This window comes from Aphelocoma coerulescens (genome assembly GCF_041296385.1).
Source record: "Aphelocoma coerulescens isolate FSJ_1873_10779 chromosome Z unlocalized genomic scaffold, UR_Acoe_1.0 ChrZ, whole genome shotgun sequence".
In the NCBI taxonomy this organism is placed as follows: domain Eukaryota; kingdom Metazoa; phylum Chordata; class Aves; order Passeriformes; family Corvidae; genus Aphelocoma; species Aphelocoma coerulescens.
In genome coordinates this window covers 39,794,082-39,807,229 of record NW_027184085.1, presented here as the reverse complement: position 1 = coordinate 39,807,229, position 13,148 = coordinate 39,794,082, and the positions used below count along the sequence as shown (strand labels likewise).

The 13,148-nt window shown below is 40.2% G+C and overlaps 1 protein-coding gene across 1 annotated transcript in view; it reads right to left on the bottom strand.

Moving 5' to 3' along the window:
* Window positions 1–10,535, bottom strand: part of LRRC2 (leucine rich repeat containing 2) — an 80,227-nt gene extending 69,692 nt beyond the window's left edge. Inside the window, exon 1 of the mRNA XM_069001403.1 lies at window positions 10,418–10,535. The gene's annotated coding sequence lies outside the window, so the exon portion shown is untranslated. The remainder of the gene's footprint in view (window positions 1–10,417) is intronic.
* Between the last annotated feature and the right edge of the window lie 2,613 nt (window positions 10,536–13,148).

Below are 13,148 nucleotides of genomic sequence, written 5' to 3'. Positions count from 1 at the left end.
GTAGCACACAACTGACTTGTACATAAAATCCACGGCAACAGCTACACGCTGAATTTTTGTATTCCTTTTATTTTTTCCTTTTCAAGACAAAGACAGAGTTGCAAAAAAATACTGGTTTGATTAAGTAACACTGATGAAAATAGCTTTAAAGGCTTTGCATTTTTAATAATTTCTGTGACTAATATTAAAATGAATGTTCATACAGAATTTATTCATTTTAAATCATGCAAAAGCCCTTCATCTGAAGTTCTTGTGTATTGATCTTTGTGACCTCAAGCTATCTTATTTCAGTGGAATTTGTGAAATTCCAGTGTTCCCATTAGTATGTGCTTATCTGTGAAATGCATTGAAAGACGAGCCCCATAATGCACAAAAAAATTTACCTGAGGCAGAGACATGGGGAAGGTTTTATGAACATATCATGGTCTCCACTTATTAACATGTCCTTATTCTGGCCAAATCCGGGTTAACTTTGCAGCAGCCAGGAGGGACATGACCAGGACCCTGAGGTTATTCACCTCAGCTCGTGGTGAGGTGGTCACACCTGCCTTTTTCGGTTTGCTGGAGTGCGCAGCCAGGTAATGTCAGGTTGCTCATAGTGAGCAATCACCTGTGAATCATTCACCTAACCTGTACAGTCTGTTGTTAGTACTGGTGTAACTGGGGTTTTTATTTCATTGCTGTTTCCGCTAAATCATTCTTATCTCAACCTATGATCTTTACGTTTTTGTGCCTCCCATTTTCCTCTCAATCCTGCTACAAGGGAGGGCAGAGAGTGAGAGAGCATCACATTGTCTGTGGTATTTTGAGTGGGAACACTAAACTGGGGAGTACCATTCCTAAACCACAAGACATGTGGAGACACATTCCAACGGCTTGGTATCAGTTTATCTGATTCCATGCAGTTAAGAACTGATGTCAGCCAGAAAAGGAAGGTCAAAGAATATGTACCCCCTCTGATATAAAATGCTGGAAAACTGGTAGCAATGGACAAGGAGAAAGCTGAGGTACTCTCAGTCTTTAATGGCAACCTCTTTTCCCACCCTTCTTGGCTGGGTGGACTGCAGGATGTGGACTGGAAGAGAAGACTCCCTTCCCCAAGATCAAGTTCATGACCACCTGAGGATCCTGAACATACATCATTTTTTGGGGCCTGATGAGATGCGTCTCAGAGTCCTGAGGGAATAGGCTGATGTGGTTGACAAGCCAATCTCCTTGATATCAGGATAGTTATAGAAGTCAGGGTAAATGACTTTTCTACTCCCTGGTGAGTAGAAAAAGGGAAATATTGTACCTATCTTTAAAAAGGCTAGAAAGGAGGACCTTGGGCGTTACCAAACAGTCAGCTTCACTTCTGTGCCTGGGAAGGTCCTGGAACAGGTCCTCCTACAAGCTGTGCTAAGACACATAGAGAACAGGAAGATGATTTGGGACAGACAGCTTCACCAAGGGCAAGTCCTGCCTGACCAGCCCAGTGGCCTTCCGTGATGAAGTGATCACACCATTGGACAAGAGAAGGGCTATGGATGTCATCTATATGGACTTCTGTAAAGCCTTTGACACAGTCCCCCACTATGTCCTTCTCTCTAATTTGGCAAGACAAGGATTTGACAGGTGGACTGTTGGATGGATAAGGAGTTGGCTGGACAGTCACATCCAGAGAGTAGTGGTCAACAGCTCAGAGTCCTGATGGACATCAATGACTAGTGGTGTCCCTCAGGCATCTGTATTGGGACCAGTAGTAGCCAATATCTTAGTTTACCACTTGCACAAAAAGATCAAGTGTACCCTCAGCAAATTTGTAGAGGACACCAAGCTGAGTGGTGCTGCTGACACACCTGAAAGATGGGATGGCATCCACAGGCACCTGGACAAGATTGAGAATTAGGCCTATGAGCATTTCTCACTTCTTTTCCCACTTTCCCACTTGGCACAAGTGCAACTTGCTGCACCAAGTGCAAGTGCAAGAAGACCAAGTGCAAGGTGCTGTACCTGGGTCGGAAAACCCCTTACAACACAGGCTGGGGGATGAACAGATGGAGAGCAGCCCTGCTGAGAAGGCCTTGGGGGTGCAGGTGGATGAGAGGCTGGACATGACCCAGCCATGCACACTCACAGCCCGGAAAGCCAAATGTGTCCTGGAGTGGATCAAAAGGAATGGTCAGCAGATTGAGGGAGGGGATTCTTCTCTTCTACTCCACTCTCGTGAGGACCCAACCTGGACTGCTGCATCCTCCTCTATGTTCCTCATTACAGGAAAGGCATTGACCTGTTGGAGCAGTCCAGAGAAGGACCACCAAGATGATTAGAGGGATGGAACACCTCTCCTTAGAGAAAAGTCTGTGAGAATTGGGATGGTTCAGCCTGGAGGAGAGAAGGCTTTGGGGTAATTGCAACTGTTGGTTTTGCAAATTGCAAATGTAGGTACCTAAAGGAAGCCTACAAGAAAGATGGAGAGGGAATTTTTTACAAGAGCATGTAATGATAAGACAAGGGGGAATGGATTCAAATTGAAAGAGAAGGTTTAGATTAGATATTCTGAAGAAATTCTTTCCTGTGAGGGTGGTAAGGCACTGGAACAGGTTGCCCACACAAGTTGTAGATTACCTCTCCTTGGAAGTGTTCAAGGCCAGGCTGGATGGGGCTCTGAGCAACGTGGTCCAGTGAAAGGTATCCCTGTCCTGGAACTGGATGACATTTAAGGTCCTTTCCAACCCAAGCCATTCTATGATTTTCTGTGTGAAACACAACATGACATATGACATGGTGTTCCTTACTAAACTGTTACAGTGGTTCAGTACCAACATAGGAAACTAATTATCTACTAATTTCTAATGCAAGTACACAAACAAATCTCCAGAAAAGAGGTGAAACTATATTTTCTTGCCCAGAGTCACTGGTGGAGGTACAATCATCACAATATACTGAAGTTCATGAAATGTAGCTAGATTACCAACAGAGGAAAGTCAGTTATTTAAACTTTGTGTGAGGTTTTATCAGAGAACACATCTATTTTTTATCAAAGAACACATTTATTATACCATTTATAAGTTTAGGAAAAAGAAATAAAGGAACAGTAGAAGAAAATCCTGCTTGATTGATGAAAATCCATCTACTGATTAGTTAAAGAGCAATCCTCTCCTTCCTTTCCTGTGTGTTTTCAAGCTCGTGTCTACAATTTTTTCCTCAGATGCTACTGTGATCATTTTTTTCAAGCAATGCGTCCTTCAGCTGGGGCTATTTTTTATCTGTCCTTTTGTTATAATATTGAGGACAAAGGGGAAATTATTCTCCTCTCTGTATTTTTTCTCTTGTAACTTTGCAACCGTCCCTTTTCTCTTTCACTCCCTTTCACCTATGCATCCTTCTGTAGTACATAACACATAAAGGAATAATTTTTTCTGAGCCAGGAAAACACTCTCGTGTCCTCTGGAAAATGCACAGCATGGAATAAAAGGAATTATGCATAGGTAAATCCAGAGCAAAGATACCTCTGTTCATCTCAATAAGAAAGGCCCTTACAAATACCTACAAGTACTGGCTCAGAAACTGGTCAGAGACCAGTATCATTCTATTTACATAACCTTCTCTATCTTAAGATGTTCATATAAAATGTTATCTTTGCTGTTCATAAAGCTACACCTATTGCTTGTTTATCTTTGCTGGCACTAAAAATGAGGCAAAAATAGTTCCTAACCTATCTGGAACTAACAGCTGACACCAGCTGAGCCAAAACCCCATTAAAGCAGTGTAATTAAAACAGTGACCTTATTCTCTGTCGAAAGGTTTATCCTTCTAAAACATATTCACTACTAATTTACAGGAACTGTTTACCTTATAAAATAAAATGTTCACCTCTGCTTACAGGAGAAAGAAACCCAGTGACAAGGACTTCACCCCTCACAGTAACTGCAGAGCAGCAGTCACTCTGCAGGGTCTAATTCATTTTAATAGACCAATTCATAGAAGTGTGTTTTGGTAGGAAGGCTATTGCCGGAGCTGAATTGTTGCGAGACATTGAAGTTGCAGCTGGACACTTGACCTCTGTTGGAACTAGATGGCCTTAATCAGCACAGAGTCTGAATAGACTGTGAAAGTGTTCCTTTTCCTTGGCTTGTTTCTCACCCTTCTGTCTCACAGGTTAAGTCATCTGTTCTTTATTGAGACACTGATTTATTAAACACTAGTTTTGAAAAGTTCATACAGCTTTTATCCACATATTGCACTAAGCTGCAAGGCATTGTGGGGTTTTCTTCAATGATAAAGCCAAGCAGAGGAGGAACTTGAGTGGGAGGTGAGAGCTGTCCATCATAACTCCTCAGAATTAATCTCTTCAGTAGGAGCAAAGCCACAAATCCTGATCAGATTACAGGGTGACTAAGGTTTTAGAAATACACATCAGGACAAATGTGAAACACTTTTTGACATCTACAGCTCTGAAAAGGTCACCTAGCAATCTTCACAGGGCTGGTGCTTTATCCTATATCCTTGTCTAGAAAATGGGCACGAAGTATCAAGCATGTTGGCAGAATATGTATTTGCCAAAGTTCAGCCACCACCATTTTCCTGATGATGAGATGTTGCCCAGAAAGGACAACAGACTAAAGCTAGGCTCATCTGATACTAAGTGTAGGTTCTTCAGGATACCTACTTGTGAATCACAAGAATTTATGACAGAAGAAGCAACTACTAATAATGATTTTGATTTCTAGAAATACATGTTCAAGTTCACATGCAGTGGTTTCTTGCTTCCAAACATCAGGTTAGGCCTGCAGCTGAAAACTCAAAGCTATCATCTATTATTCACAGATGGTAAACTACCTTTGGATAGAGAAAAGTCTCATCATACACTTCTTTCTAACTTCTTCCCTTCAACCAAAAACACAGCTATGTTTCCTCCCATAGTAAGGTTATTCACAGGTAATCACTATTATAATTTTGTCCATTGTCAGAAACCAGTGATGTTAGAAAGAGTCTATAGAGGTCACCTCGCCTGACTGCTCTGTTCAAAGCAGTCATATGGTTATTGACCCAAATCTGTACATCCTGCAACACCCTTCCTCTTCCAATTTCCCCATCATTTTGTAATTCAACATTGCTCCTTTCTCATCCCCATACCTACTCATGATCATTAAGGACAGGCTTTGGTCATACTTGTGAGGATTACCTGACCCATTCACATGGCAGAAAAACAAAAAACTATTTCTTACCCAAGAAACAGGCAACCTTGCTTTCATTAAGGACAAGTCCTGACTGCAAAAGCAGTCATCACCTGCGTTCTCAAGACCGTACTTCATAACTCCATGAGTTTGCCGCCTAAAGTCATCTTCCTTGAGTGACATCTACATCTAAATTATGCTATAGATCATCAGCATACCTTTCTTAGATGATGCATGGTTAAAACATTTATCAGTCTTCTGAGTTATTAGTGAGATAGGTGACAAAATAAGGCTACTCAGTAATGTATGATAATTAATGTACAGCACTTTCCAGGGGCAAAGGGATTCAGGAAGACAAAAAGGAGGCAAAGATGTCATTTGCAAGAGAATCATTTATGGAGAAACTAGTTCTCTGTGTGTATCTATGGAAGCAAATAATCTTATCCCTAGCCATTTACACCTCCGAAGAAGTTATCTGCAAGACCTTAATCAATATCCTTAAAAGGCAACATACTAGAAAGTCAAGCTGATTTTGTCTTCTGAGCTGATTAGCTCAGAAACAAACCTGGCCATTCAGGATACATTTTTTTGTTTTGTTTTAATTATTTCAAGATTTTCCTTCAGAAGCAGCCACATATTACATTTAAGGAAATATTTTTAGGTAATATAATAAATAAATAAATAAAATAATCTCAAAATTTTAAAAATAGCTTTTTTTAAAATAAGCATTGCATTACTTGGCAAAGTGATATGAGAGTTTGTCACCAGAGAAACTTGCATTAGTGTCAGAGGAAATAAATTTTCTTTGGCTTCACTCCTTCCCTCTCTTTACACTTTTTTTTAGGAAGAGGGAGAATAAAAAATCCCTTTGAACACCATGGCCTTTACAACATCTTCTGTTCCTCAACCAGCAGGCTATGTCAACCTTGTCCCAGTTTTCATTAATAAGGAAATCACAGGAATCTTTATAACTAGAATCTTCCCTCTACTCTCTAAACTACAGATTCCTCTTTCCCATACATCTCCCCAGGGATGTACTTTCAGTTCAAGATACTATAGCCTGCAAAATGTTCTCGATTCCATTATTCCAGAGTCCTGTGCCTTCACTAGAGCACCTTATCAAGCCCCTCTCCTACCAAGCAACTCTCTCTGATTCTTCCTATTGCAAGCCCCATCTCAACACTGAGATCCATCTTCTTATCAAGTGAGTTTAATAACCTGCCACTTCTCAGCACCTGAGAAATATCAATCAATGCACAGATGCACAGAGAAGCATACTACAAAAAAAAAAAAAAGAGACAAGGGAAGTTCTTTGAAAAGTAGAGCACAAGGGAAGTATTCTTAGATATGATTACTCTGTGGTCTGCCAAGATTAACTTACCAACTCTCCTGTGGCTCCTCCCTGTTTATCAACATTATTTGTCTTCTCTTCAGTGGTAGAATACAGCCAGTGATAAGCCAAAATTACATTGGCCTTATTATTCTTGAGTTTAATGTCCTCTTAACATAGCTGACACCAGTGTTAATGCTGAACAACTTATGTGCACACAGTGTATTCTGTAGAACAAAACCTGTGTCTTCTCTTGAGTCTGGAAAGAGTCCAACATAGTTTTGATAACTACAGATACAGCCAGTATTAGTCTCTGTTAACAGCTCTACTGATTTCATATGGCGCCTGGTTGCCCAAAAAAACAGCACTGTGTATGCTTTCCTTTGCTGCTTTACATGCATTATTAAATTATTAATGTTTTGGTTTCTTCAATTTGCTTAACAACCAGGTTCACTTTTTCAACCTGGGCCCTTTTTCTTTCAGATAATCACTGTGGGAGATCTGCTGCAATCTAATGAATATTACTGGCAGGATTACATGGGGGAAAATGTGAGTGAAATATTTCCTACAAATCCTGCAAATAATTTCTTAGGAAATAAGCTCACTCACACTGTGCTTCAGAATTATCAAGTCATTTATCTCTCAAGTCTTTAAATAATTCAGAGGAAACCTGACATTTGAATAGCAACTGAACACATTTTTTATGTTATCAGGAAAAGATTAAATTAGAGAAACGTGCTGTGATTGAAAGAGCAATAGAGATTGTGACAATGTTCATTGTATACAATTATATTTTGCTTACTGTGCACAGCTTGTAAGTGGGGTAGTGCTTCTCTGTTCCACTTGGGGAATGGGAGAGGACTGCAAAGTGGGAAGTTGCCCTTCCCTACCTAGTTTTGCCGCTAGTTACAATCTCTTATTGTTCTACACCAGCAGGGAATGATCCTTCCTCTGAATTTGGTTGGTTTACCTGTCACTACTCTTGCCAAATGTGCAGATTTGACAGTGAGAGTTTGAGGTCCGGGATCCAAGATAGATTGTGCTTCAGAACACATATGCATGCATGCATGTGATTGCTGGGTCCTGGGGAACACGTGGGAAGGGCAATGCAATGGATCACAGTGAGTGCCTCCCTGAAGGACTGGGTCTACAGAGATCCAATAAATGTAGCTATACCACAGAATAAATACAAAAGGAAAGAGACAAGCTGCTCCAGGGCTGGAGAAAGCAGTCCTGACACCTGGACTTGAGCCCAGATGTTTTGGGAGTTTCAAATGTTCCTTCCTGCTCTCTCAAGAGTACAGTCTCAGCCAGCTGGCTCCTACATAAACAAACACCGACAGACAGTGACACTTTCAAGCTATTAATTAGTCCAACTTTCAGCGAAGTTAATTTCAGAAATTAGTGTCTTTCCGTATCATGGAGCTTAATCATGAATGCTTTGATGAATTAAGATCTTTTTTTAGTTTTCTTCTTTAGCCATTTCATGAAAGAGACAGTTATGAATAGAATCTGACATACACAAGTAAATAACTTTTGCATTGTTTACACACCACAACTAAGATAAAATATATCTTTTATTAACCTACTCCTTATACTTCAGGTAAAAATAGCTATGAACACTATAAAATTAAAAACAGATATGCAAGGGCTGAGCTTGTTTTCCACACATTTTTATGTGCATATTTCTCTTTGTCCAGTGCTGCAGTATAATGCCTTACTGACAGTTTTCATTAATCAGCTCCTATTCTAGATGTAAATTAACCAGTCTCACAAACAAGAGTCCTCTTTATCACTGCAGTCTTCACATCTTGATTTTTAGACAATTTTTCACGGGGTTATTCATTAATTAGGTCTTTAATTATGGATTAATTAGCAGCTGAATTACAATATTCCTTATACTTTCTCAACTCTTGTAACACTAATATGTTTGCCATCAAGCATGATAGATGTTACATATGCAAGGGGATTTATTACAGATGTATTCCCCTAGCACTTCAGTGAGCGGACTAATTATTCTTCCACTGACAGTGAAGCTAATGAAACACTGGACTGATGTCTCAGACAAAAATCCTTTTTTTTTTTTTTTTCAGTGCGTATTGCTGAGGAGAGTTCTAATTGTCTTAAGACTGAGAGAGGGATGATGTTTTTGAAATGAGCATGTATTTTGAGGCTGTTTCTTATCAGGGGAAAAACAGTAAGCTCTAAAGTGTATTACATATTTGTAAAGGTGTTGAATCTATGAATATAGCTGTAGTCAGCAGGTGTAAACAATTGTCTTAGGTAGCATACAACAGAGTCCTGGGAAACCAAGAGCATATTCTAAGAACTGATTAGAGAGATCCCACTTAACTGCTCATACACAGATGTGGCAAATAAAATTGCACTCATTGCCACTGAGCAAAACATTGAGGCTTTCATATACAATTAGATGATCTTAATTAAGCATAACATTACACTCTCAGGTTTCTCAAACCTGTTTCATGACCATTGTGTTTTTAAACACAATGTTTCATTGACTTATTTGTCTTAAGGTTACTGAACAGTTCCCAAGCAGTGAGGCTACTATTACTTACCTTTCATGTACCTTTAGAGGGTACTCTGAAGAGAAGGGCCTCTGAAGTTATCTGTGTGGATGACTACATCATAAGTTTATTTTAAACTCTCTGTCCTAACTGACACTAATTAAAGACCCTCAAAATTTATCATTTTCTTTTCCTCCCCGGGGACCATTTTACATGTATTGATCTAAGAATCCAATACTGTCACCTGCCTCTACTGCAGATGGAGAGCATAAATTTATATCTGAAATATAGCAGTCCTATTTCCAGTGTTAGATACAAGATCATTAGTCGTATAATGAGTAAAATGGTCATAGCCAATTGCCAAGATGTTAAATTCTGTGATTTAAGATGGCAGATAATTTAGATAAGCAAGAGATGATTCTGCTTTCAACTACTCCAGCAGTCCAGTTATTTTAGCTCTAGTGGTCTGAATCCAACTGCAGAATCCTGAGGTGGCATCTGTATTTTATCAGTTCTCTCACCGCAGCTGTGTCCTTAGTCTTTCCCACAAAACTTTCCCATGCCTGTGGATAGGGGATACAGGTGACATTGGCAGCTGAACACCTTCCTTTTGAATAATTCTCCTTTGGAATAATAATTTGCCTTCTGTCTGAGAAGAGCAAAGTGAATTAAACTCTTTGGTATGATCTACCTCTTTGGTTAATAAGCATTATCATCCATCCCTGGTCCTTGAAACTCCACTCAGTTAACTACTGTTGAGAGGAAGAGAGCTAGTCAGTACCTTTTAACCTCAGAAAGTAACATGTCAATGATAGCACATAAATACTTGTGATAGCAACAACAACAACAATAATGGCAATATTTGACTTTAAATGATAGGCTGTGTTCACAAAAGATGTAGCAGGCTGTATTTTCTATGCCAGTTAGATTAACTATAAGTAGCCTTCAGAAACTTATGTTCTATATCTCTTTTTAAATTCCACAGTAAATTTAGACAGACAACAAAGATAAATGACTGGGCTCTCAAACCATTTTTTTATTGAAAATCATTCTCACACCAGCATATGTCCTTGAGATGTAATAGCAACGGGTTATTATAACTGAGTCACAGAGTGAAACTTGAAGGGTTTCCTAAATTATAAAGTTCAGATTTGTCACAAGTGTAAATCTATTTAGAGGAACTATGTACAGGGTTAATCTCACTATCTTTAAAGATATCCACCAAACATACTGCCTTGCACTAAGTGCTCTCTGTTCCAGTTATTTTTCCCATATGCATTAGTTTTTGAAGACCCACACTACAACAGCAGCAACCTGATAGCTACTTCTCACTTTCCCTGCCATTTTCCACCTTGACTTCACACATCTGAAGAAACACAATAATCAGCAAAACTGTCACTTACCTACTACTAAAGAACACAAGTGTCCAGAGCTCCCGAGTGGGCTCTGCAGTTATTCAATGTGAGACACTGAGGTTGTTTATAGCATAGCATAGCTCATGGCCAGCCAGATCTGTTTGAGCCCCACAGCGTGACTAGCCTTCCAGATGTACTAATATGCTATATTTGTAAAGTGATAACATGATATGTGGTCTTACAGCAGAGACACAGGCAGGATAAAGTGTCTGCACTGCATGACTCAACACAGGATGGGAACAACAGTGCTAGGACAGCATCTCATTTGCTTCAAGGAAAGTGTGACAGAGCTAATGTTACCCATACTTATGTATTTTCATCGGAAAAGGGCAAGGAGAATAAAACAAAAATGCACATATAGTCTGCATTCCTCTAGTACAGGCTACCTTTTCCTTCCCATGTCCATTCATTTCTGAGATAAGCATACACCTATGTACACACGCTATCACCATGCACTTTGCATGATTGATTGATTGCAGCAAATTCTGCTTTTTCTTACTGGTGGTGGCTCACTTTTTTTACAACACTGCTTGTCATTGATGGCAGTAATCCTGGCTATTGTTAGTGGACAAGAAGGGCAGGCTATGGGCAGACAGAGACCATCTCTGCTGCAGAATCAGCATCGAGGGGCTGGCTGATGTGGGAGCCTGAGCCACGGGCAAATGGGAATTTGCGAGAAAATGCGAGAGGCAGGGAGGGAGGGAGGGAGGGAGGGAGGGAGGGAGGGAGGGAGGGAGGAAGGAAGGAAGGAAGGAAGGAAGGAAGGAAGGAAGGAAGGAAGGAAGGAAGGAAGGAAGGAAGGAAGGAAGGAAGGAAGGAAGGAAGGAAGGAAGGAAGGAAGGAAGGAAGGAAGGAAGGAAGGAAGGAAGGAAGGAAGGAAGGAAGGAAGGAAGGAAGGAAGGAAGGAAGGAAGGAAGGAAGGAAGGAAGGAAGGAAGGAAGGAAGGAAGGGAGGAAGGGAGGAAGGAAGGAAGGGAGGAAGGAAGGAAGGGAGGAAGGAAGGGAGGAAGGAAGGGAGGAAGGAAGGGAGGAAGGGAGGGAGGGAGGGAGGGAGGGAGGGAGGGAGGGAGGGAGGGAGGGAGGGAGGGAGGGAGGGAGGGAGGGAGGGAGGGAGGGAGGGAGGGAGGGAGGGAGGGAGGGAGGGAAGCCTTTCAACAAAGGCTTATTTTCAATAAATAAAGTTTTTCATCAGAGGTATTTTCAAAAACTGCTTTTAATTTAATTTCCTTTTAAATTCAGCTTTTCAATGAAAATAGCTTCATATCTTTAATCTAAATAAAAACAGGCTTTTTCAACAATTTCTGTTTATTTTTCATCACTGTGAATAACAATAAACATTAATTACTACAGCTGGGCTTGGCTTAAACTTCAGATACTAGTTTTACATTGCTGCATTTTCAGTGACCTTGCTGAAATCACATTGTATTGGAATGGGAAAGACAGGGAAAGTCATGAGCTGTGAGTTTAAATGTTCAATTTTGTCTTCAAGACTGAAGGAGTAAGTATCAGAATTCACTTTGATCTTTTTCGATGCAGTGTGTTTCAAGGTATGGTGACATGCCTGAAGGATCCTGCATCACAAGTTCTTACTGTTCAGTCATCTTATCCTTCACAAACATCAGTAATAAATAGCGATCGTCACATCCAATTTTTATAACACCTTTTTATTTTCTGATACAACTACCCACACATTTGCATATTTTTTGCCATATAGCTATCTGGGTTTCCTGCAGCAGTGACCATTATCAGACTTCAGCCACAAGAGCTCATGAAGAAATCAGTGAGGGAGAAAATACTTTGAACAGGGAAAGTGCATCCCTTCTGTGTTCAAAAGCATGATCCACATTTCAGCTTTTGTGCACACTGCCTAGGAAAACATGTTGCTATATTTTTGTTCAGAATGTGACAACATGAAATAATATTTAATTAGCAATAATATTGAGAAAAAAGTGACCTCCATCTCACTTTTTCAGGATCCATCCCTTGCTGTACAGGTGTTGATGTTGGCAAAGGATGGTAAGAGGTCTTGCGTTCTTTAAATGTTGAAATACTGAAATGCATTTCAGTAACAGAAAGCTGAGCTTGCAGTAAATTCCCTGGCCCTAGCCAAGGATTCATAGATCAGCTAACCTTCCAACTACAATCATAGCTTACCCATGACAAGGAAAGGCTTGGGATGTTTGCTGGAAAGGGAATGAGAAAAAAGATCAGCCGGTGAAGTAGGCATCACCTACTTAAAAAAAAAATAAAAGGCTGTCATACTGAAGAAAAGGCACTAAGGATGGAAAAACAACTGAGGAAGGGCATGAAAGATTTAGAGGAAGTATTAAAAAGTGACTGACTGGGAAGTCAGAAAGAGAGAGAGAGGAGAGAGAGACAGAATATATAATATTCTTTAGTTGTGGATCTCAGTGTACTTGAAAAAAAATACTAAGGAAAAGGAAAACTGTAAGTCAATGCCTAAATGCTTGCATAGTATGGAAATACCACAAGCAAGAGAGTAGTAGACAGCATACTGCTTAGGCCAGTGAACAGACAGAAGGCTTGCTTGGAAGCAAACAAACCCATTGGCAGGCTTGAATCTATTTAAGGCATGCTAGAGTGACAGAAGTGAGTTTTTTCAAAGGTATTCTCTGCCTAGTGCATCCTGCATCCCAGTTCATCATCAGCAGTATTAGTCTGTCAGAGCCAAACTGACCTTGGCTCCAACACAGCCTTTC